The sequence below is a fragment of the Hevea brasiliensis genome, unplaced genomic scaffold (genome assembly GCF_030052815.1).
Source record: "Hevea brasiliensis isolate MT/VB/25A 57/8 unplaced genomic scaffold, ASM3005281v1 Scaf1, whole genome shotgun sequence".
In the NCBI taxonomy this organism is placed as follows: Eukaryota; Viridiplantae; Streptophyta; class Magnoliopsida; order Malpighiales; family Euphorbiaceae; genus Hevea; species Hevea brasiliensis.
In genome coordinates this window covers 6,430,889-6,453,992 of record NW_026614585.1, presented here as the reverse complement: position 1 = coordinate 6,453,992, position 23,104 = coordinate 6,430,889, and the positions used below count along the sequence as shown (strand labels likewise).

At 35.2% G+C, this 23,104-nt stretch overlaps 1 non-coding gene across 1 annotated transcript; it reads right to left on the bottom strand.

Annotated features, from left to right (window-relative positions):
• Positions 1–2,822: 2,822 nt before the first annotated feature.
• LOC131176373 (small nucleolar RNA R71) lies at positions 2,823–2,930 on the bottom strand. Its single transcript, XR_009146465.1, has one exon. It is a non-coding gene; the product is annotated as a small nucleolar RNA R71 (small nucleolar RNA).
• Positions 2,931–23,104: the final 20,174 nt, after the last annotated feature.

Here is a 23,104-nt window from a genome sequence, read left to right as displayed (position 1 = left end):
ATATTAAATAACTAACTCGTGCATTTCAACGAGTCTTTTGAAGTAAGTGGAGCTCATAACAAATAAAAAAAAAGTGTGTATATATATATATATATATATATATATATATATATATATATATATATATATATATATATATATATATATATATTATATGCATCATGTACAAATATTTTATTTTATATAAATAATTTTAATTAAAATTTAAGATTCAAATTTGAAATGTTATAATTTTAAAAACTACAATACTGTTAAACTAAAATTCATCAGTATTAGTTTAACAGTATTGTAGTTTTTAAAATTATAAAATTTTAAATTTGAATCTTAAATTTTAATTAAAATTATTTATATAAAATAAAATATTTGTACATGATGCATACATTTTACATAGTTAATTTTATAGTCATTTTATTGATTTGTTAGTCATATCTAATTAATTTTATTAGTCATTTAGTTAATTTTGCATAATTGTCAATTTCTAGACTAATTTGTAATTTTGCTTTTGCTTTGTAGATAAAATGATATTTTTGAGGGACTAAAAAGTAATTTTGCAAGTGAGGAGTAATTTTCATATCCAAAAGTACTAAAATGAAGCTTGGAAATTAAAAATTGTGAAGTTGCCGAAATCCGCATGACTTGCTACATAACTTATGCAGTTTTTGCATAGGAATTAGAAGGAATTGAATATCTGTCGAAAAGTGCACAACTTGGTGCATAGCTTACGCGGGTTTCTTATGCAGCTTCACAGAGGAGACCCTACACCAATCGAAACTTGCACAACCTGTTGCATAACTTATGCACTTTCACGCCTTCCCTTATGCAGCATTACGGAAGAGACTCTACAACTGTCGAAACTTGCACAGCTGACTGCGCAACTTGTGCAGCTCCTCATGCAGCTTCATGGAAGGAATTCCCAGATGGCCAAAACTTGCATAACTTGCCACATAACCTGTGCAGTCCAGTTATGCACTTTCATGAGAGGCTTCAAAGCATGTAGAAACTTGCACAGGCAGCCCGCATAACTTATGCAACCTCACGAGAAGCCTCTGTAACTGCCAGATTTGCACAAGATCTTGCATGACCTGCGCATTTCTTCATAAATGAGCTGGAAAGAAAAGATTCTCCCATGTGAATCAATTACCTCACACACCAGTTTAGGGTTTTCTTTGTCAGAGAATATAAATAGAGAGTTTTTTTTACCTCATTTAGATAGACAGAAAAACAGAGGAAGAGAAAAAGACACAGAAAAGGCAAGGGAGAGGAAGCAGTTGGCATTTTTCTCCTGCACCAAATTTGGAAATTTCTTCTTTTCTTCACCATTTTCTACCTTTCTTTTACTAGGTTTCTTAGTTCTTTGTTTATTTTCCAGATTTATTTCCATATTTGCTTGGAATCTTTTGTATTAAATATGGGTAGTGAGTAGTTTTCAAGGATTCTGGAGTTTGGCTATGTAATATTTAAGATATTTTGTGGATTTTAATTGGGTAATCCATATTATATGGTTTTTATGAGGTTTCATCCATTTCTTGTGTGCTTAATGACATGCTTAGTGTATGATCCCATTAAGTAATGTTTATAATCCTTGGTTGAAGCATCGAAAGGAGAAAACCTTGAGATAGATAATCAAGAAATTGGACTTAATTAACTTGGATCTAGAAATAGACTAAGGATTAAGAGGATTAATAGATTGATTAAGGAACCTAATGGGTTTTAATTAATTTCAACTCCATGAAAGTAGGATTGAGTTAATTAGAACACTCTTTGTCTCACTCAAAAGGGTATTCAAAGGATTTAAGAATTAATCTTCTTCAAACCCATAATTCCCATGAGTTTGGATAACCAATTTAAAATCCCAATTTAGCTTGAATATGAACTCCTAAACTCCGGGACCATTTTATTATCATTGATTGTTAGTTGAGTTTTATTGATTATCAATTAAATTTTTGCCACACTTAATTTTGTAGGGTTTATTTCTTATAAACATAGTTGGATTCCCATTTAGGTTATTTCTTAGTTGAAATTGCAATTATACTCTTAAAATTCCATTCTCTTCCTTTTATTACCTTTTTAGTTTAAATTTAACTATAATCAGTTAATTTTACATCAATAATTCAATCACTAACACAACTCTCCGTGGGAACGATATCTTTTTCTATACTACTTATGCGACCCGTGCACTTACAGTTGGGCCACATCAAGTTTTTGGCGCCGTTGCTGGGGAATTGTTTGTTTAAGATTGAATTCTTAATTATTTTAATTGTTTATAGTTTTATCTTTATTATCTTTTCATTTCGTGTTTGTTTGTTCTTTTTAGGTACCTTTTTTTATTTTTTATGAGAAGAACCAAAAGCACAAGTGACACATCTCTCTTATACAATCCTGAAATTGAGAAGTTTTGTAGAGTCAACAAGAAAGAAACCAGAAGAGAAAAAAAAGCTTTGAGAGTAGCTGAAATTGAACTAGAAATGGTTGAAGAAAGAGTTAGAATTGGTGGTGGTAATGCTGGAAATAATAGAAATAATGAAAATAAAGCTCGAGGGGAAGAAGTTGTTAATGATAATGTGCCTAGGAAAAGTATGATGGATCATGCGTTCCCTCGTTTTGATGATTTGAGAGAAAGTATTGCAAGAATAAGGATAGATGCAAACAGTTACAAGATGAATTTTGGAGTACTACAAAGGATTCAGAATTCTCAATTTGGGGGTCATCCTTCAGAAAATCCTCATACTCACCTTAAGAAGTTTGCTATGATTTGTCCTTAAGAAGTTTGCTATGATTTGTGATATGCAAAAGCAACCTGGAGTATCTAATTGAAAAACACAAGAATTAAGGAATCAAATAACAACTTTTAGGCCAAGAGAAGATGAAACCCTCTATGAGTCATGGATGAGATGGAAGGAGTTGGAGAGACAATGTCCACATCATGCCATTCCAAAATGAATGATAAATCAGAATTTTTATACAAATGTCACTCCTGCTATTAGAGGGATTATTGATGCTCAAATAGGTGGAGAGTTCATTATGAAGCATGAAGATGAAGCCTATGAGTTATTGGAGAATATTGCAAAGAACACTCATCTTTGGAGTAGTCTAAGAGGGCCAACTCCAACACAAAAGAGACAAGCTGCTGTAATGTATGATCTTGATCCGTTCAATATGATCAACACCAAATTTGATGCATTTACAAATGTCTTGGAAAAAAAAATGGAAGATTTAAGCATACTGGTTACTTCATCATCCTCTGGAAATTCTCAACAAGTTGCTTATGCAGAAGGAACTACCAGCTGTGGAGCAAATTTTGGTGAACAAGCTACCTATGTGGGGAACTATGGAAACAAGCAGATGGGCAACCCCTATTCTCAAACACATAATCCAGCCTAGATGAACCATCCCAATTTTTCATGGGGAAATCAGCAAAACTAAGGTCTAAGTTAGAATTTTCAGCCACAACAACAAGGGAATTCATATAAGCAGAGGCAATAGTTGCCTGGATTTCAGCAAAGGAACACAAATCCTACACCTCCACCAAGACAGCAAGAGCAAGGTTCTACCACAGAAGCTTTGTTACAATAAATCCTTGCCAATCAAACTAAGCATGATGAAGAAATGAGAGAGATGAAAGTAAGATTAGAGCAATTGCAGACACATAACAGAATGTTAGAGAACCAAATTGCACAGCAACCATCCTTTTCAGGTACTAAGTCTTTGGGAAAGCTTCCAAGTCAGCTGCAAAATCCAAGAGAACATTGTCAAGCCATCATATTAAAAAGTGGGAAGGTAGTAAACAATGAAAAGTGTGAAAAAAGTGAGAAGAGAGAAAATGAGAAAGAAGTTGATGAGGGTGAAAAGCTAGAAAATGAAAAAGAAGAGAGTTCAAGAAAAAGTAAAGAGGGGGTTGAGGAGAAAGAAGATAAATATATACCTCCAGAGCCTTACAAGCCACAACTTCCTTTTACACAAAGATTTCAGAAAGCCAAACTTCATAAGAAATTTGGGAAGTCTTGAAGTAACTGTATATAAATGTACCTTTCCTTTATGCTCTTTTATAAATGCCTTCTTATGCAAAATTTTTGAAAGAAATACTTTCAAACAAGAGGAGACTTGAAGATCATGAGACTGTGGCCCTAATAGAAGAGTGTAGTTCCATACTCCAAAGGAAACTTCCTCCCAAGCTTAAAGATCCAGTAAGTTTTTCAATTTCATGTCACATTAGAGAGTCATGTTCTACAAAAGCTTTATGTGATTTAGGGGCTAGTGTTAGCCTTATGCCTCTCTCCATATATGAAAAGCTCAACATGGGGAATCTTATGCTAACCCACATTTCTCTCCAGCTAGCTGATAGATCAATTAAATATCCAGAGGGAATTTTAGAGAATGTGCCTTTGAAGGTTGGAAAGTTCTACATACCAGTTTATTTTGTCATTCTAGACATGAAAGAAGATGCTAATATTCCAATTATTCTTGGGAGGCCTTTTCTAGCTACAGTAAGAGCATTAATTAATGTCAAAAGTGAAAAATTGACTTTTAGAGTTGGTAAAGATCAATTGGTTTTCAATATTAATAACACTATGAAGAAACATCATTCTGAAGCTGATTCTTGTTTGAGATTTGATATCATTGATGAGCTTGTTGAGGAGCATTTCAGAAACAGATATCTAGAAGATCTACTTGAAAATTGCTTGGTTCACGGAGAAAGCATAGATCATGATAATCCTAGTGTGGCTGCATTTGCTCAACACTTGGAGAGCAGTCCACTATTTACCTTAGCATCAGCTTTTCAACTTACACAGGAGGAAAAATTTGAATTTAAGCAACCATCATTCAAGGAAGAAGATGCACCTAAGGTAGAACTTAAGCAACTTCCTTCTCAGCTCAGGTATGAATTTCTTGGCCCCAATGACACTTATCTAGTAATTGTAAATGCAAATTTGAGCACTGTAGAGGTTGATAAGTTGTTAAGAGTGTTGAGGCAATATAGGAAGGTTTTGGGATACACAATAGATGACATTAAGGGAATAAGTCCAAATTTTTGCTTGCATAGAATTATCTTGGAGGAAAATTGCAAGCCATCTATTAAACATCAGAGGTATAAAAGAAGTAGTTAAAAAGGAAATTTTAAAGTTGCTTGATACAGGAATAATATATCCTATCTCAGACAGTACATGGGGTCAGTCCAGTGCATATCGTCCCTAAAGAAAGGGGAATGACAGTGGTTAAAAATGAAAATAATGAATTAATTCCTACCAGAATAGTGACTAGTTGGCGAATATGTATAGATTACAGAAAATTGAATAATGCCACAAGAAAAGATCATTTTCCACTTCCTTTTATTGATTAAATGTTAGAAAGACTAGCTAGGCATTCTCATTTTTTCTATTTAGATGGATATTCGAGATTTTTCCAAATCCCTATCCATCTAAATGATTAAGAGAAAACTACTTTCACTTGCCCATATGGAACCTTCACCTATAGAAGAATGCCATTTGGGCTATGTAATGTACCAGCCACCTTTCAAAGGTGTATGATGGCAATATTCCCAGATCTCAATGAAGATATAATGGAGGTTTTTATGGATGAATTTTCTATTTATGGATCTTCATTTGAAAATTGCCTGGCTAATCTTTTTAAAGTTTTGTAGAGTTGTGCAGACACTGACCTAGTTTTAAACTGGGAAAAGTGTCGTTTCATGGTTTAGGAAGGGATAGTGCTTGGACATTGGGTATCTAACAGGGGAATAGAGGTCAATAAAGCTAAGGTTGAAGTCATAGAAAAGATGCCCCCTCTAACCAATGTTAAGGGAGTTTGAAGTTTTTTAGGATATGTTGGGTTCTACAAGTGCTTTATTAAGGATTTTTCTAAAATAGCTAAACCTTTGTCTAATTTACTAAGCCATGATGCATCATTTGTATTTGACCAACAGTGCTTGAATGCCTTTTGCAGGTTAAAGGAAGCTCTTATTACTGCACCGATCATGCAACCACCTGATTAGAGTCTTCCTTTTGAAATCATGTGTGATGCTAGCGACTATACAATTGAAGCTGTCCTTGGCCAAAGAAAGGAGAAAAAGGCCTATGCTATTTATTATGCTAGTAGAACACTGGATGAGGCTCAGATCAATTATGCAACTACTGAAATAGAATTCGTAGTAGTTGTTTTTGCATTGGAAAAGTTCAGACCATACATCATTGTTTCAAAGGTGGTTGTATTTTCAGATCATGCAGCCATTAGGTATTTGCTACCTAAGAAGGAGGCTAAACCTAGGCTCATTAGGTGGATTCTACCGCTATAAGATTTTGATTTGGAAATTAGAGATAAGAAGGGAGTTAAAAATGTAGTTGCTAACAATCTAAGCAGATTGAAAGTAAAAAATGAGGAAATGGATGCAATTCCTATTAATGAGTTTGCTGGACCTAGGTGTTTTAACTCATGTTTTGATGATAATAAATAATTAGTGTGCTACTAATACACTTTAAAAGTGTTTGTGTTGAGTTTGTAGGCCCTAGATTCAAAATTATCAAATGACTTCAAATCAAGGTTAAGGAAGAGCAAGATAAGGAAGTAAAAATTTATGGGACCCTACAATGTAACCTTTATTTATTTTATATCTTGTAAATCTTATTTAATTAATTGAGTCGCCACTTTAATTTTAAGGGAAATTAAAGAAACCATTACTGAAAACAAAACCACTTCCGGAACAGAGATTCTAGGTTCGGAGTCCGTTCACGGGTGGGGAAGGTGTTAGGCATCCTACCTCGACTCTTAATGAGGGTCAGCAAATTTAACAATGTGCTCTTAATTACTTACGATTAATAATCCGGGGGTTTTGGAATCACAATGTCGGTCCTTTTATTGATAGAAGGAGCGTTCAATATCTCACCATTTTGGATTTTCTAAGAACACGGGTACATGGGATGTCCCCACGGTGAATTGGTGTTTTGTTTATTTGATTTGTTACATATCTTATCTAATTTTTTAGCTTTGAATTTGGGATTCTAATTTTAAAGAGATGTTATTTGAGTCCCTAAAGATCCACAATAAATGAGGAAGGTTCTCAGTTCACATGTTAGGTATCTCGATATTTAAATATTAAAATTTTGATTGAAAAGATTTCGGGAATGGACTCTCTCTCAATTTCTTAAAATATTCTTATTAAAATTTTGGCTAACAGAATTCGGGTGAGGACTCTCTCCCGATCTCTTTAAACGTTTTTATTAGAATTTTAGCTAAGAAAATTCAAGTAAGGACTCTCTCCGGATCTCTTAAAATGTGTATATTAGAATTTTGTTAAGGGGATTCGGGTAAGAACTCTCTCCCGATCTCTTAAAATGTGTATATTGAAACTTTGTTAAGAGGACTCGGGTAAAGACTCTCTCCCGATTTCTTCTAATTTGTTAAAAATGAATTTTAAAAGGTCACCGTTATGAGACCGAACTCGTTTGACCCTATTAGATATGAGAACATTGCTCACATCACCTCCCGCTTTTCATATTATCCCAGATTTTTATTTCCGATCTCATGATTTATTTACCAAACTTTTCTCAACTTATTACGACTCCTCATTTTGAATCTTCTAGACATCTTATTTTGGAGGTTCCCCATCTGAACTTGATCCCGAATCCCGATCTCATTTCTGTTTTTTTTTTACCTAGACTGAGTAGCTAACCTCCCAATTCATCCGTACTATTCCTCATCATTTTTACCTTGATCGAGAATCTCCACATTGTATTCTCCCATCCGTACTCCTTACGGTACTTTCAGAATGTCAGTATCCTGAATTAACATTTTTTACACCAAATAATATAAGAAATTAAAGACAACGTAAAAATAAAAGGTAACACTCGTAGACGTCACAAAAGGTGAAATAAGTCCAGTTTCGACATAAACTTATTCTGAAGATTTGTTATTACAAACTATGCCATGAACATTTGAGAATGATAAGTCAAGTACTTACCTATAGAAAAGGCTAAAACAACGAGTAAGATGGTACTGATGTCTTCGTGTATCCGGCGCCACTAACACTGAGACAGTAAGGTGGTCTTGAGGAGTTGTAAACAATTGAAGTGAGATCTTCTTGAGAAACGATGATTGAGTTCCCAAGACTCTGCGAGGTTATCCAAGGTATGGATTGCAAGCTCTATAGTGTCCGTGGAAAGATCCTTCAGAAAACTTATTTCTAAAGTCTTTAGGAACCTTGAGAGTTTTTTATTGAAAATAAAGCTACAGCAAAATTCTAAGGCTTTTCCTTAATAATCACCGCCCCCTCCATAGTGTTGCATGCAGGTATTTATAGGAGATGGGTACTCAAAATAGAGGGTTGGGATTCTAGCAGGAGGAGACGGAAGGCCTAGATTCAAAAGGATATAATCTGAGGTCCTAGAATTAAATGGAATCGAAATTGAGGGTTGGGATTCCGTTCGAAATTTCTGTCCTTTCGCCCCTTAATCCAACGGTCAAGGGTCTTGCCTTACAAAATGGATCCAAGGGCTAGGAACAAAAAGTGCCGAATCTGTCATTTATTTTTGATCCGAAGGCCTCAAATCCATCCTTACAATTATAATCAACGGTGTAAATCGAGATGTACTGGGCTGCTTTAACCATTTGGAATCCGGCGGCTAGGGGTGTGTCCTTACAAATGAGATGTGTGGTGAAGATTGGATCATGACTTCAATGCTTTAACTGACTCTGATATGACAATGGAGGGAGCTAGTTTTTATGAATTAAAGGTCATGATTAGAAGCTGTTCAACTCCCTGAGTTCTCCGATCTCTATAGGTCGTCCTTCCCTTTTCCGATCTTCTCATTGTGACTAACCGATCTTAGGATTATTATTTCGCTCTCTATTTTATTTTGCATTTGGTCTTTTTACTTCCCGTTCTCTTCCTGTTTTCTGACCTCCTTCTCATCCTTTCTCTGTGTTGGTCAAAGCAATAAATTTTTCAATTGCCGATGAGCCGCTTCGAGTTCTGCATGCAATAAATGCCAAGGCCCTATATATATGCTGATGAATTTTGCCCTTCGCATACTCACATCCTTCCTTCTCCCGTGAATCTTCAATGTTTTATTTTCCCATTCTTGGCTTTTCTGGCAAGAATTCTTCTCACGACAACCACTTTAATATTTTTTCGAATGTTTTCTTTGTTCACCTCCTGAAAATGAGCAATTCCGGTGATTAGAGGTTTATGAGGGAGTCGTTTAATGACGGTGAGGGAACTGGACTAATTGACCGATCAAGGTCAAAACTGACTACTGCGCCGATCTCAGATCCGCTCATCGGTATAGCTTGCAGATCGATCTATGATAAGAGGACTGCTAATTTCAATCTTAATATCAGTGACTGCCTCTTCAAGTTCATTTGGCTCCTCACCATCTCGAGGGTCTCGATCGCAACTTGGTTTTGGTCGATGACACCGCTCAATATCATGAGAGTCATAGTCGCCCCATTTGAGCTGTACATCTGTCTAGTATTTATTGTTGGCTTTCTGATCAAACACATCTTTTGATTCAGCCACAAGACTAGGTTTTAACATAGGCCTATTGTGCGATACTTTGGGTTCGGGAGTAGTCCAAGTTAGGTAGAATGTAGTGTAAGGACATTTGTAATTGTTGATCTTGAGAGATCGCCCAAATGATGTAATCTGACCTTTTGGAAATGAAATGAAATCTATTATTGAAATTTGGATTTGCTTATTCTATTTTTATTATTGCATTAGTTATTATTCCGATCTCTGATAAATGTGCCTGATCTGATCCCAATACGATCGTCATTCTGCCCAATCTATTGGTTTGGAACCTTGTTCTATCTGATGATCTTCATTAACCGATCTTATTTGTTCGACTTTTTACTATGTTTCTAGAATATTCTTTTGATGTGTCATTGAAACGGCCTGGTCCTTCTAACCGATGCGTCCCTTGGGGCTTCGTGAGCATTTAATGCTCAGGCGGGTATAAATAGGGAGGGGGTTTAGCCATTTGCTCTCTTGCGTCATTTTTAGACTTTCTTTTAGCGACTTTGATACTCTCCCTTGTTTTCTAAAGTTTTCCAGCACTGATTTATACTTCGATAAGAGCTTTAATCTTTTTTGGATCAATTTCATTTTTATTCTTTGAAAATGAGTGGTACCGATAGTCAAAGAGCTGCTAGTCCTCCTTTTGTTCACATCTCATGGACATCAGACGAAGGTGAAGTGGCCAGACCGAGTGAGCAACCTGAACCTTCTACAATCACTGTCCCAGTCCATGGTCGATCGACCAAGTCAAAACAAGCATCGTCTTCAAGGAAAGAGAACTTACCCGTGGATGAGTTGCCATCGATTCTCAAGGAGACTGATCTCCAGTCTATTATCCAAGAGTACAACCTTCTGACTGACTCCTTTGAACTTATCAGATGTCATGGCAATCTCCAAGCCGACCATTTCTTTGAAGAAATTGACTTGATCATAGTATATAAGGAATAATTGAAAGTCATGTTTCGGTTTCCCCTGAACGAATTCTATAGAGCCATTTTGAAGTTCCATCATGTCTTTGTAGCCCAGGTGCATCCGAACTCCTGGCGGATTCTAGTGGCTTTTAGAGGTTTATGCCGAGCTAAAAAGCTCGAGCCTACGATGAAGGTTTTTGCCTAGTTGCATAGACTCGCTCGGCGGAAGGACAATGAATATTAGTTTTTCCAAGCCAAACCGAACTGTGGGCTTTTCACCGATCTCCCTTCTTCATTGTAGAATTGGAAAGATTGATTTTTCATATTGAGGAGCAAGGACCCGAATGGCTTTGAGGGCATCTCGCGTAGTTAGCAGTATTTGGTTTCTTCAGTTCTAAAGAAGATTGCCCTAAATAAAGATGAGGATGCCATAGTGAAGGAGCTGAAGGATCAGGCGACCACTCACAAGTACTCATGTCTGGACGCGGTTATGGCTGAACTGAAATGGGGGTTGATGCAAATGATCACCTGTGAGGACTATGAGCTGCAACTCTCTGACCTCGGCCCTGGGATCGGTATAATATAAATATTTAGTCTCCTAACTTTGGTGATATCACTAACTTATTCTCTTTGCAGGTATGGCGGGAGGTGAGAGTGTAAAGGAGAGCCACGAGCGAAAAAGGGAGCTCGCCCAGAAAGTGTGGGAGATGAAGGTTGCTGTAGCTGCTGCCTCTCAGACACCAAAGTGGGACTTGGCAGAAATATCGAACTCTTCGTTTTGACCTCCAGAGCAGCCAGTCTTAGAGGTAGAAGTGGTTATTTCTCCACCTTAATAGGCCAAACCTCCACCTCCATCGGTCTCTTCAAGTGCAGAAGGGGGGCCTTCCCAACCGGCTGTAAGGACTCTTTCTCGAGGTGCTTATGTCCTTATCCATTCTCTGGAAAGGAACCATTCTGTTGGGGTAATCCTGACCTAGCCAAGGTCTTGGGCACTACCATCTGTTTTCAAGAAGATCGAAATAGATTAGCCCAGGATAGCATAGACGAACTCCTAGCTCAGACGATGAGCCTAGGTTTGGAGGCTATTTCAAACCAACATTTGATTAGAGAAAAGGCTCATCTCTTGAGACAGGAGATTCTGAAGGTGGTCCAAGATGCATCTTTCGCTAAGGCCCAACTCTCCACTGCCCAGGACAACATCGCCGAGATAGAAGGTCAAGCAAAATCTTATGAGGAAAGGATAGCTGAACTATAGCTGGAACTTAAAAATGCTTGGGCCTATCGATTTGCCGATATCGCTCGACTTACCGAAGAGATCAAGGCAAAAGAAGAAGAGGCTTTGGCGAGAGAGGAGGCTAGTGCTTATGTGAATGCATATGGCGATCTTCTGGCCGAGCTTGCGAAGCGCCATCCTGAGGAAGACTTCTCCTGGATGGTGGACCTCGTCCCAAGAGCTAAAGAAGACAACGAGGAGGAGCCTAAGAGAGAGAGACAGAATGACAGAACTAAAAATGTACCTAGAGAGCAGGTTAGAGGAGACCCTCCTGCCGAATGACTTGTATATTTTTATATTTTGAAATGAATCTAAGTCTTTTTATGCTCAATTTTCTTAATGAGATCGAAAAACATCCAAACCAAATTACTTGAGTACTTAATCAATTGAATACAGTTGAACATTAAACCTGAGATCAGTTATTAATCATAAAACATCAAGCCGCTTCAAGAGATCGGAAAACCATTACACGTGAACATGAGATCGATCGGTGCTATGACCGAATATCGACTAAAACCTTGAAACATTTGAAGAGTGCTTTGGTAGAATTATAAAGATTTGAAAATGACTTGAGCTTATTAGGGTCGGAATAATTATTTAGAGATAAGATAAAACCTTAGCTTTGTTTGAGGAATTTTTGGACAACTTGAGCGAGATAGATGATCACAACACTATATGTAGATTTAGAATTTTGAGGTATTTGAACATAGAGAGATCGGAGAACAATAACATGTAAGGTTGAATGGTCCGAAGATCCAATATCGATCCGAACACATCGGATAAAGGTGAAGATATCGGAAAGCAATCTAACTTGAACGTGAGATTGAGTTATTTCGAAGACAAGCCATTATTGAGTTCGGTGTGATCGGGTCATCGGTTGAGAACAGATAACATAATGAAATTTCAATTTTAAAAGAACATTGCATTTGAGGGTCGACCAAAATATGGTGTCTACAGCTGCCCCTCTTTTACATAATTTCTATTAAAGAGAATGAAATTCTTTTGTATAGGAATCATGTAAAGATTTAGAACCATATTTTGGGTAGATGAAATTTTGAAACAAAATACTGCAAATTATAGCGTTGGGAATTCAAATCAATTTGAGTCTTGGATTCAGAGGTTGATAACAGAGAAATACGAGAAATTAAAAACAACTGGGATCTTGAATCCAGATATTGAAGACAAGAATCAAAGTACTGAAAATTAAAATCAACTTTGATCTTGGACCCAGAGGTTGATAACAAGAACTTAATGCTGAAAATTAAAATCAACTTGGATCTTGAATCCAGCGGTTGATAACAGGAAATCAAAATCAACTTGGATCTTGAATCTAGAGGTTAACAATAGGAAATTAAATGCTGAAAATTAAAATCAACTTGGATCTTGAACCTAGAGGTTGATAACAGGAAATTAAAATCAACTTGAATCTTGAACCCAGAGGTTGACAATAGGAAATTAAATGCTAAAAATTAAAATCAACTTGGATTTTGAACCTAGAGGTTAATAACAAGAAATTAAAGTGCTAAAAATTAAAGTCAACTTGGATCTTGAATCCAGAGGTTGATAACAGGAAATTAAAATCAACTTGGATCTTGAACCCAGAGGTTGATAACAGAAAATTAAATGCTATAAATTAAAATTAACTTGGATCTTGAATCCAGAGGTTGATAACAGGAAATTAAAATCAACTTGGATCTTGAACCCAGAGATTGATAACAAGAAATTAATGCTGAAAATTAAAATCAACTTGGATCTTGGACCCAGAGATTGATAACAGGAAATTAAATGCTGTAAATTAAAATCAACTTAGATCTTGAATCCAGAGGTTGATAACAGGAAATTAAAATCAACTTGGATCTTAAACCCAGAGGTTGATAATAGGAAATTAAATACTATAAATTAAAATCAACTTGGATCTTGAATCCAGAGGTTAATAATAAGAAATTAAATGCTGTAAATTAAAATCAACTTGGATCTTGAATCCAGAGGTTGATAAAAGGAAATTAATGCTGAAAATTAAAATCAACTTGGATCTTGAACCCAGAGGTTGATAACAGGAAATTAAATGCTGTAAATTAAAATCAACTTAGATCTTGAATCCAAAGATTGATAATAGGATATTAAATGCTGTAAATTAAAATCAAATTGGATCTTGAATCCAGAGGTTGATAACAGGAAATTAATGCTAAAAATTAAAATCAACTTGGATCTTACACCTAGAGGTTGATAACAGGAACTTAAATGCTATAAATTGAAATCAACTTGGATCTTGAATCCAGAGGTTGATAACAGGAAATTAAATGCTGTAAATTAAAATCAACTTGGATCTTGAATCAAGTGGTTGATAACAGAAAATTAAATGCTGTAAATTAAAATCAACTTGGATCTTGAATCCAGAGGTTGATAACAGGAAATTAAAATCAACTTGAATCTTGAACCGAGAGGTTGATAACAAGAAATTAAAGTGCTAAAAATTAAAATCAACTTGGAGTTGACTTAGCTAACTATCGTAGATAAGTTTTATGTATATACCTCAATTGCTTGCAAAGCAAATCTGATGCAGGGTGTTATCCCAAATAAAGTTTACTCAATAAGATCCCGAAGATAAACAATTGATGGAAAAGGCCAGAATGAGTTTCGAGACTTGGCCCATGATTTTTTCTAGCACCCTTTTGGCTCTTTTCTTACTTTTTACCATTTCTGACTAGAAGTGCCTTTTTGGGTTTTCACTCCTAGTTTTTTTTTTAGGGTGTCCTTTTGGATTTTCACCCTTCGCTCATTTTGCAGAAAGTGCCATTCCGGGTTTTCGCATTCTTTTCCTCATTTTGCTAGGAGCACCCTTTCGGGTTTTCACTCCTACCTCTTTTTTTTTTTTTTTTTTTTTTTTTTTTTTTTTTTTTAACCCTTTGCTGGCCTTGCAGGAAGCGTCCTTGCAAGTTTTCGCCTCTGCAGCACCCCTATGTTCGGTAGTGCGTTCTACTATTTCGGTGACCAGTGTCAGTCCGGACAGCTAGGATGCCTAGAATTACATTTAATTGTTAGTGAGGAGACATAAAATAATGAAATACAAGAAAAGAAAATACAAAAAAAAAAACAAAGGAAAAATAATAGCAATGAAATGAAACTAAGTTAAACGAGCTAGCACCGTAGCGATGGGTGACCGCACGGGGAAGTTACGGCGCAAGCAATAGCCGACCCCAGGACTGCTAGGAACCCTCAGAATTTAGTTTTGAGATATAATTAAAGACTTATTGAAGTATAAATGTCATTAGAAATATTAAAGAAAAATTAATTAATTAGTACAAAGAAAAACGAGAAATCGAGAAAATGACAAAACTCGGTGTTACCGAAAAATTGGGAATACAACCCAAATAGGGGCATTGTGGTCATTTGACACCTCGAGTTGGCTTTTGACCTAAATGTAAATGAAAAATAAATGGTATTACATTTGGGAAAATCAAATGAAAAATGGAATTAAAGATAAAATGTAAATTATGAGAAATTAAGGTTAAAATTGCAATTTTTGAAACCTTAGATTATAATATCATTAATCTAGGTTTAGTGGAGCACTAAGTGGATACATTAATACTTAAAATGAGGGCAGAATCCTCCACTCACTTCATCATCCTCACCAAGCTCTCCCATGGCTGAAAATGGTGTCCCAGCTTTCCTCCATGGAAATCACCCATGCAAGCTTGAGATCACTTTCATTTCAAGCTAAATTCTTGAACTTCCTTCATTAATCTTTGCCTACACACCTTGGGCAGCAATAAGGGAGCAAGAAAGATAAGTTTTGGTGGAGTTTTGAAGAAGTCCAAAAGAGGTAAGTGGTTATTTTCAATTCTTGTTTCATTAAAAGTGTAACTAAGGTTGTGGGTAGTTGAATTATGGAAGAAATTTGAGGTTTCATGAATTATTAGTGATGGAGCATTTTGGCAGCCATGAAACCTCACCATGAATAGCTTGTCCTTGCATGTAAATGGTTGTTTGGATGTTGTTTTAAATGTTTAATTGTATTGAAGTTGAATTCCATATGTAAAGTTTGATTTGTAAGCATGAAAAGTGAAAATGAAAGTTGATGGGTATGTGTAAACTTGTGGCAGCCTCATGAAGAAAATTGAAGTGTTTAAGTTCATGAAATATTGTTGAATTATGTTGCTTATGGTGGCAGCATGTGTATGTGAATAATTGTTTGGATTTGGACATGTAAATGAGGTATGTTCATGTGGTTAAATTATTGTAATTGGACTTTGAAAATTCTGAGTTATAATGTGTATGTTGAGAGTGGTTACAAGCTGCCCAAAATGACCAAAATGTGATGTAAAGTGTGTTAATGTTATGGTACCAAATCAGAATTTCCATGAAAGGTAAACTTGGTAAATATTGAATGTGTAATTGGTAAGTGTTGAATAATGTGTAACAGGGCAGTGTACACTTTAGCTTAGAACCTTAAGTGTGTGACTCCAATTGGCATGAGACCAATTGGAAGTGAAACTAGGCATAAAATGTACTAACTTTCATGAAGGAAGCTTACTTAAATTCTGCCTAGAAGGTGACTTGAAAAATGACCAAATCCGGATTAGTGACTTGGAAGCCAGAAAAATAGACCATTTGGGCAGCAGTTAGTGTTTTGACCATAACTTACGTAAAACAGGTCCAAATGACCTGAGATTTTTACCATGTATAGTTTAGACATAGATCTACAATTCTTATGCAGACACCAAAGCCCAGAAATGGCCAGAACCAAGCCAAATAGCCTACACAAGTTTAGGTACCAAAACTGGCCTAACCAAAAGTGACCTAAAAATGACCTAAGCTTACCATTTTAGTGCATTCTGTCCAGCATTGGTAAATTGACCATATCTTGGTCTACACAACTCAGAATGACCTAAAATTTTGCCCTGCATGCAATAAGACATAGACCTACAAGTTTGTAGTTTGGATCGGAACCCGAAAACCGAGGAAACTAGGTCGTCCGGCTAGGTCAAAATAGTACACCGAAATCTGGTAAATTGCAATAAAATGCAATACAGTTAAAAATGAAATTCGTAACATATACCAACACTAAAGGGCTATAAAATGTGACATATTGGTAACATTGGAATTGACTCACTTAGAGTGCATCAAGGGTCAACATTATAAGTTGACTAATAAAATGAATTGAAGGGAATAGTACCAAGAAAATTTAGATATTGGATATTATAGTTGGAAACAAATTCATTGAGTACTGAAACACTTTAAATTGTGTGTTTCAGTTGATAAGGATTTTGAGAAGCATAAAGAACATTGAGTCAAGGCCTAGGAGCGACTTAAATCAGGTTTGTGCACAACTAGTTTTTCATTGATTTTATTCTGAAAATTTCATTTGATTAAATGACATTATTTTTATTATGAATTATGTTTATCAAGTATTGGATTTAATTTAATGATTATTGAAATTGTTATAGTATGTATGAATTTAGCTTTGTGAAATGGTATTTCCACAAGTATTAAGTATTATTGTTGATTGAATAAATTATATTTTGGAAAATTGTGATAGAACATGTTTTGAATTGTGATGGGCAATTTGCATGGAAAAATATAAATTTATGATTTGAATTGTGATGAGCATAAAAATTATTGGATATTGGGATTGATTTTGAATCGAATTGTATTGTGATTTACGCTCACTAAAAGGATCTTAATATTGTTTTATATCTCACTATAGATGCTTGACTAGGTTATTACCCGTCTCTCTCATTTGTTGAAAAGACAATGGAGTTAGTTGTGTTTTGATTACCATGGTACGTGCACAGGCTTAGATTCTCCTCTTATTAGAGGTTAGATCTAAGTTTTTATGTTATGGCCCTTTTGAAAGATTCATTATTGTGATGTGTACTGTGCACGATGATTTTACCTCCCCGACCATAGGGAGTTAGAATCTGATTCGACCTCCCCCACCATAGGGAGTTAGAATCACCCTGAAGATAGCCCTTTCGGATTAGTCTTGCATAGTTAGTGAGATAAAGAATGGTTTTTGAATAGTAAAGAATTGTGATTTCAATTATGATTTATGTATAATTGATTTTGTTGGAATTATCTTAAATGTTTAGTTGTGATTTGATAAATTGAAATTCGTGATCAAAGTCATTTTATACAAATGATTTATATTTTTGGCAATGAATATTTTGAGTTTTGGAATTTGATGAGTATTCTGATTTCCAAATTATTTGCTGTAAATTTTGTCAAAGTCTATTGTACTATATTTTAAATTATAGTTATGCACCACTGAGTTCACCACTCAGCGATAGCTTTGTATGCTGTCGCAGGTGAAAAGAGCATAGAGCAGTTGAGTGAGCTTCTTTGAAGACACATTCAGATCAGCTCCAGGTATATCATAGGTATACCCATGTACATAGGTTTTGATGTATGCATGTAATAATATGTATGTAAATTATTTGAGCAGTTGTATAAAAACTCTTTTAAAATATTTTGGTATGTAATTAAATACAAATCATTGTAATATAAATTTGAGATTTCATTTACCTGTATAGTTTTGTAATATTAATTTTTGAGTCTTGTAATCAATGAAATGTTTCTTTTATGATGAGGTTGGTTTGACAATGAAATGATTTGATTATTGAGATTGAATTATGAGATGAAATGAAGTTTATTGGAGTTGCATTTGAGAAAACATATTGGGAGTATCTTCCTTTACAGGATTGAAGAACTGTTTTCTCAAAATACAGCTGGCACTTTGTCGATATTTTAAAAATTTTTTATAATACCAGATTTTAAGCGATGATTTAAATTTCACGAAAGTTGTTTTAAAATCCCTTGTAGTATATCTAATGTGTTGTCGGTAGGCGAAGTACGGTAATTCATTAGGTGTACTACGGGATCATGTTACATCTTATGGAGGAGTAGGGTGTGACATGTTTTATGGTATCAGAGCAATGGTTTTAAAGTAAATTTCGAACTGTGAATTTGAAATCTTTTTGTCGGTAAATACAACTGCTCAAATGTTTGATACATATAGTACATCTATATCATAAATATGAACTAATGGAGAGAAATCTCCTTGTATTGGTTGTACAGGAATAGAAAATCTTGTGAAAAGAACGGAAGAGAAGAATGAGACAATAGAACAGTCTGTGATAGTAGAAGTACAAGTTGAGGCCCCAGCTCCTCAGAGTGTCGAAGGCCCGACTGTACAAGTTTTATCAGTATAAATTACTGTACAAACGGCCAAACAAATGGCCACTTTCTTTCAATAAATGGCTAATACTCTATCAGCTCAAACTCAAGCACAAACCCAACCCCCACAAGGGCAGTGTGAAATAGAGAAGAGGGAGTAACCTATGGGTCAGAGCTCGAACAGTAATTTGGGGAAGAGAAAAGAATTTGAGGAACCCCGAGCTTAGGGATATGACAGAGGCGGATCATCAGGGTAGAGAACACCAAGGTCCAGTCGTCGAACAACTAGAAGTTCCTATTCTGCCCGTTTCTGCCATTTTTGTGGTAAGCTACATGGAGGTATTTGTCGTAAAGCCTTTGGAGCCTGCTACAATTGTGGAAAACTTGGACACTTTGTTAAAGATTGTACTAGAGCACCTCGATCTACTCTCCAAAGTTCATAGGCAGTCAGTAATGGTTGAGATATAAATAGAGTTGGTACTCCTCACAACCATAACACAGTGAATCAACCCGAACATAGTAGCACATCAGTTAGAATGTCCACTATGCCCCAAGGGGAAAGAACAGAAACTTTGGATGTAGCTGCTGGTAAGTTCTTAATTTTTGAAAGAAACAATTTATTATTTTTGTTTGATCCCAGCACTACTTAGTTGTATGTTAGTGTTAGAACTATATGTTCTGTTGTTATTCCTTTACATGGGAATAAATTTTGATGCAGTAGTGATTAGTCCTTTAAGATAAGGATGTGATAATAAGTGAAATTAGTTCTGGAAGAGTTTATTGGTGAAAAGTATTTTCTAACACATCATAATTATAAAGCTAAATGGCAAGCCTACTTAATGTAAGGCAAGAGGACGTAAAAGTAAATTGCAGTAATAGAATTGCTCTAGATGAGGGCAAAGATGTTACTATTAGTAATTGTTAATGGATATTGTAAACAGAATAAGATTCGAATATCAGTAAATTCGAAAAGGATAAAATATAAGAAAGTTTGATCTATTGGAATGTATCGTAGTAACTATGCAATGTTCTTGATGTTTATACTGTAAACTGCAGATTACAGTACTGACTTGAGATTATTGTGTAGAGCTACGTACTACTAGTAACACCCCTATTTGTATAGCCTGGTATATTTCACTGTTTCGGTGATCGGTGTCGGTCTGGACAATTAAAGGGATTAGAACCATACTTAAGACAACTAGATAAACCATAAACACAAATAATTAGTAATATCCAATTAGTTAAGTATAAACAAGAAAAACTGAACCTAGGAAGTTAAACGAGCCAAGAGTCACAGCGATGGGTGACCGTCTCGGGAACGACTGCGAAGTCGATTTAAACTCAAATTTCGAACCATAAAATGTGACGCCGCAGTCCTTAGGACCCTTATAAACACAGTGGAAAAGAGAAAATCATGAAAAAGAACTGTTAAGCCAGTCAAATAATTAGGTCAGGGAGCCGGAAGAAATATGAAATTAATTGTAAATCGGGATGAACCGGCGAGGGGCAATTTGGTCAATTGACCCCAAGAGCTGACTCCTGACCTAACTGTCAAATAAAATCGGAGAAAAGAAAATTTTGAAATCGAGAATTAAATTAAAGAACTAATAGAAAAATAAATAGAAAAAAAAAAGAAAATGGAAAAGTCAAAAGGTGATGACATCATGCATGAGCTCATGCATGATGCCATAAAAACAATACTTAATATATTTATTTAATTGGGATTTTTGGGTCTTCCATAAGGATAAAAACAAAACAAAAGGAAAGAAAAAAAAAAGTAAAAAGCCTCATCTTCCTCACCATTTCCGTGTCTCTCTCACTCTCTTCCTTACTCTCACTTTACCTTTATGGAAGCTTATTTTTGAGCTTGAAGAAATTAAAATCCCACCATAGAAAATTTATTTACCATAATTAAACCTTGCTAACTCAAGTAGAAAAGAAGATTGGAGGATAAAAGAAAGAGGAAAAGTGAAGGAAAATCAAGCTTGGCAATTCAAGAAAATTTGACAAGTGAGGTTAGCACTTGTTTCCCTTTCTTTCCTTCTTTAAGCTTTGAAATTAAGTTGAGATGAGTGTAAATTGTATGAAAATTTAAAGAAAATGATAAGTTATGAAGGGACAAACAATTCAGCAGCCATGAGGGTTTGGGGAAAGTGATATGCTTCACTTCAATAAATCATGCATGCAAGTCAATCTAAGTGAGTAGGTGTTAGTGCTACACTTTAAATTGCATGAATGGAACAAATATGTGAATTAGGGTTTTGAACATTAGGGTTTAGAGACCAAAAATGTGAAAAACTTGTAAATGGTGTCTTTGACCTAATGTGAAGTGAGAAATGGTCATTTGTAACCTAATTAAGTGTGTTAGAAGTGTTGGAATTAAAATCCAATACGGATTGAACAAGGTCATGTTGCTGCAGCAAGACTAAATCACCTTTGAGGGATCAAAAAAGAAATTTTACAAGTCCAATTGGTATGGGACCAATTGAGAATGAAAATAGGCACTAAATGACACAATTTTCATTTAGGAAGCATGCCCAAAAAGTGACTAAAACCTAGTGAACAAATTGACCAAAGTTAGAAAATTATAGGCTGCCCTGTATAAACTGACCAAATGAACAGTGTTTGTTCATTTGGTCATAACTCGAGCTAGACAGGTCAAAATGACCTGAAATGTTACTAGTGGTTAGATGAGATATAGACCTAAAACTTTAATGAAGAACACAAACCCAAATTATGCCATTAACCCAATCAAATTATTGAGCAAAGTTGGATCACTAAATCTGCAGAACTGCTGATTTGCCATATGAACAGTAAGGTTTCAATGGCTATAAATCTCTCTAGATAACTCCGATTTAGGTGATTCTTGAACCGATGGAAACCTAAGACATAGTAGAATATTTTGTATGACGAAAATTAGACCAAATTATGGACTTAACTTGATCAAATTACTGAACGAAATTGGATCAAAAATCTGCCAGAACTAAAATCTGCAGCATGAGCGATTGCGTGAGCGATGGCTGTATTTTGGCTATAACTTGAGCTACAAAACTCTAATTGGGGTGATTCAAAAAGGAGAATAAACTAAAGACAATGGGGAAATTTTTCTATGAAGAAAGTTTTGCCAAATTCCAACAATAAAGTGACCAATGGAACAGTGCAACTTAGGACTCCAAAACTGAAATTTACCAAATTTGCCTAAAAGACTTAGAATTTGAGTAAATAACCAAAACCAACAATTTGGTGACCAAAATGTGGTATGTGGGTGAAGTTGGAATTCTCATACCTATTAAGCATTAGAAAGTCAACAATTTGACTTGAATAGTGTAATGAATAGTAACTCCGAAACACAAAATTTCAAGAACGTCGAGTTTAGCACGTTAGAGTTAGGTAAAAGTGAAGCTAAATATATTTTGGATTTATGTTAAGTTCTAGTACTGAAACATTATGAAATTGTGTGTTTTAGTTGGAAAGAATACCGGGAAAGAACCTGAGAAAGTGAGTCAAAGCCAAGAGGCGACTCGCTTGAGGTTTGTGCACAACTAACTCTTTTGTTATTTTTCAATTCCAAATTGATTTGAAATAAATTTATTGTATGATTTATGATTTTTATTGTGTTGAGAATTTTAACTTATTGAATGAAATTGTATAATTTGAATATAAATTTTTTTATGCATTTAAGGATTTATTGCATTGTTTTGAGGATTGTAAATTTTAAGTTTGATGTGTTGCCAACCTTAAGCATGAATTTATGATGATTAAATATGTTAATGATTTGTGAACACTTTGTAAATAGAAATTGTTTTGAATATGATTTGAAACCATAGTTGACATGACAAAATATGTTGTGAATTCTCATTAGCTTGTCTAGTGAGATAACTCCTCCACTTGATGGGGCGAGTTTCTTCCTCTCTGGCTTGCCAGTTGGGAAATGATGTGAATGAGTACTCATATATACTAGCTAGTCTTTGTTTCTCCCTTTTAGCCTCGGTTATTGGGAGAATGTGAAATGTCGTGGTGTACAACACGACATCTATTTAAATTTTGGGTCATGGGTTCGACTGTGTGTATTGTTGGCAACCCCCTTTAAATTATGCATGATTTGATAAATTGTGATTGAAATAAATAATTTGTCAGTGATTCAAAAAAAATTTTGTATTGTTTCGGAATTTAAAAGAAATGTAAATAAATAGTTACTATTTGATCAAAATGTTATTCAAATGAATAATTTGCATGAAT